The 3,619-nt window shown below is 40.6% G+C and overlaps 1 non-coding gene across 1 annotated transcript; it reads right to left on the bottom strand.

The window, feature by feature from the left end:
- Positions 1–842: 842 nt before the first annotated feature.
- On the bottom strand, positions 843–950 carry LOC112782136 (small nucleolar RNA R71). The gene has a single exon (XR_003192874.1). It is a non-coding gene; the product is annotated as a small nucleolar RNA R71 (small nucleolar RNA).
- Positions 951–3,619: the final 2,669 nt, after the last annotated feature.

Raw genomic sequence — 3,619 nt, 5'->3', positions numbered from 1 at the left:
ACTAACTCTCTCTCTCTAATTTTCGAAAATATCTTCCCTCTTTTTCAAAATTTCTTTTTAATTAACTAATTATTTTAATTTTTGATTTTAATTTTCGAAAATTACTAACTCTTTTCAAAAACTATTTTCGAAAATCACTAACTCTTTTTCAAAAATTATTTTTGAAAAATCTTTGCTCTCCTCACCCTTCTGTTTGGATTCTCCTTTCTTTTCTCTTCTACTCTTCTTTTCTTCTACTCACAACAAGGGAACCTCTATACTGTGGTAAAAAGGATCCCTATTATTATTTTTCTGTCCCTCTTTTTCATATGAGCAGGAGCAAGGACAAGAATATTCTTGTTGAAGCAGATCCAGAACCTGAAAGGACTCTGAAGAGGAAACTAAGAGAAGCTAAGTTACAACAATCCAGCAAGCACCTTTCAGAAATTTTCGAACAAGAAGAGGAGATGGCAGCCGAAAATAATAATAATGCAAGGAGGATGCTTGGTGACTTTACTGCACCTAATTCCAATTTACATGGAAGAAGCATCTCCATTCCTGCCATTGGAGCAAACAATTTTGAGCTTAAACCTCAATTAGTTTCTCTGATGCAGCAGAACTGCAAGTTTCATGAACTTCCATCTGAAGATCCTTTTCAGTTCTTAACTGAATTCTTGCAGATATGTGATACTGTTAAGACTAATGGAGTAGATCCTGAAGTCTACAGGCTCATGCTTTTCCCTTTTACTGTAAGAGACAGAGCTAGAGTATGGTTGGACTCTCAACCCAAAGATAGCCTGAACTCTTGGGATAAGCTGGTCAAGGCTTTCTTAGCCAAGTTCATTCCTCCTCAAAAGCTGAGCAAGCTTAGAGTGGATGTTCAAACCTTCAGACAGAAAGAAGGTGAATCCCTCTATGAAGCTTGGGAGAGATACAAAGAACTGACCAAAAAGTGTCCTTCTGACATGCTTTCAGAATGGACCATCCTGGATATATTCTATGATGGTCTATCTGAATTGGCTAAGATGTCATTGGATACTTCTGCAGGTGGATCCATTCACCTAAAGAAAACGCCTGTAGAAGCTCAAGAACTCATTGACATGGTTGCTAATAACCAATTCATGTACACTTCTGAGAGGAATCCTGTGAGTAATGGGATGCCTCAGAAGAAGGGAGTTCTTGAAATTGATACTCTGAATGCCATATTGGCTCAAACCAAAATATTGACTCAGCAAGTCAATATGATTTCTCAGAGTCTGAATGGAATGCAAGCTGCATCCAATAGTACTCAAGAGGCGCCTTCTGAAGAAGAGGCCTATGATCCTAAGAACCCTGCAATAGCAGAGGTAAATCACTTAGGTGAACCTTATGGAAACACCTATAACTCATCATGGAGAAATCATCCAAATTTCTCATGGAAGGATCAACAAAAGCCTCAACAAGGCTTTAATAATGGTGGAAGAAACAGGTTTAGCAATAGCAAGCCTTTTCCATCATCCACTCAGCAACCGACAGAGAACTCTGAACAAAATACCTCTAATTTAGCAAACTTAGTCTCTGATCTATCTAAGGCCACTGTGAGTTTCATGAATGAAACAAGATCCTCCATTATAAATTTGGAAGCACAAGTGGGCCAGCTGAGTAAAAGGATCACTGAAATCCCTCCTAGTACTCTCCCAAGCAATACAGAAGAAAATCCAAAAGGAGAGTGCAAGGCCATTGATATAACCATCATGGCCGAATCCAAGAAAGAAGGGGAGGACGTAGATCCCAGTGAGGAAGACCTCTTGGGACATCCAGTGATCAATAAGGAGTTTCCCTCTGAAAAACCAAAGGAATCTGAGGCTCATCTAGAGACCATAGAGATTCCATTGAACCTCCTTATGCCATTCATGAGCTCTGATGAGTATCCTCTTCTGAAGAGAATGAGGATGTTACTGAAGATCAAGTTTCCAAGTACCTTGGTGCAATCATGAAGCTGAATGCCAATTTATTTGGTAATGAGACTTGGGAAGATGAACCTCCCCTGTTCACCAATGAACTGAGTGATCTAGATCAACTGACATTACCTCAGAAGAAACAGGATCCTGGAAAGTTCCTAATACCTTGTACCATAGGCACCATGATCTTTGAAAAGGCTCTGTGTGACCTTGGTTCAAGGATAAACCTCATGCCCCTCTCTGTAATAGAGAAACTGGGAATCTTTGGGGTGCAAGCTACTAAAATCTCATTAGAGATGGCAGACAATTCAAGAAAATAGGCTTATGGACAAGTAGAGGACGTGTTAGTAAAGGTTGAAGGCCTTTACATCCCTGCTGATTTCATAGTCCTAGATACTGGGAAGGATGAGGATGAATCCATCATCCTTAGAAGACCCTTCCTAGCCACAGCAAGAGCTGTGATTGATGTTAACAGAGGTGAACTAGTCCTTCAATTGAATGAGGACTCCCTTGTGTTTAAAACTCAAGGTCATCCTTCTGTAAACATGGAGAGGAAGCATAAAAAGCTTCTCTCAAAACAGAGTCAACCAGAGCCCCCACAGTCAAACTCTAAGTTTGGTGTTGGGAAGTCTCAACAATGCTCTGAACATCTGTGAGGCTCCATGAGAGCCCACTGTCAAGCTATTGACATTAAAGAAGTGCTTGTTGGGAGGCAACCTAATTTTTATTTATCTAATTTTATTGTTCTTTCATGTTTTATTAGGTTCATGATCATGTGGAGTCACAAAATAAATATAAAAATTGAAAACGGAATCAAAAACAGCAGAAGAAAAATCACACCCTGGAGGAGGATCTCACTGGCGTTTAGACGCCAGTAAGAAGCATCTGGCTGGCGTTCAACGCCAGAACAGAGCATGGTTCTGGCGCTGAACGCCCAAAATGGGCAACATCTGGGCGTTTGAACGCCAGAATTGCACCCTAGAGAAGAGCTGGCGCTGAACGCCCAGAACAAGCATGGTTCTGGCGTTCAACGCCAGAAATGGGCAACAAATGGGTGTTCAACGCCCAGAACAAGCACCAATCTGGCGCTGAACGACCAGAGTTGTGTGCAAGGGCATTTTGCATGCTCAATTTGGTGCAAGGTTGTAAATTCTTGAACACCTCAGGATCTGTGGACCCCACAGGATCCCCACCTACCTCCACTCACTTCTTCTCACCCCTCTTTCACACAATCCCATAAACACTCTTCTCCAAAACACTTTACTAATCACCTCAACCTCTCTTCCCTATCACCACTTCACCACTCACATCCATCCACTCTTCCCCATAAACCTACCTCATAAACTCTACCCACCTTCAAAATTCAAAATCAATTTCCCATCCAAAACCCACCCAGGGATCACAATTTCGTGCACCAAGTTTTTGGCGCCGTTGCCGGGGATTGTTCGAGTTTGGACAACTGACGGTTCATCTTGTTGCTCAGATTAGGTAATTTTCTTTTTGTTTATTTTCAAAAAAAAACTATTTGATTTCGAAAATCTTTCAAAAAATTTCTTTTCCTTTTGTTTTCGAAAATTATTTAAAAAAAAAATTTTTAAGAATGAGTTCTAAAGTTTCAAAATAGTATGCTGAAGTTTGGCTGGCCATCAAGCTTTAGACTAACCTGGTATGATTCCTGGAATCTTGATTGAGGACTATGA

This window comes from Arachis hypogaea, chromosome 19 (assembly GCF_003086295.3).
Source record: "Arachis hypogaea cultivar Tifrunner chromosome 19, arahy.Tifrunner.gnm2.J5K5, whole genome shotgun sequence".
In the NCBI taxonomy this organism is placed as follows: Eukaryota; Viridiplantae; Streptophyta; class Magnoliopsida; order Fabales; family Fabaceae; genus Arachis; species Arachis hypogaea.
The sequence above is the reverse complement of the archived record's forward strand: the minus strand, read 5'-3'. Positions and strand labels throughout refer to the sequence as shown.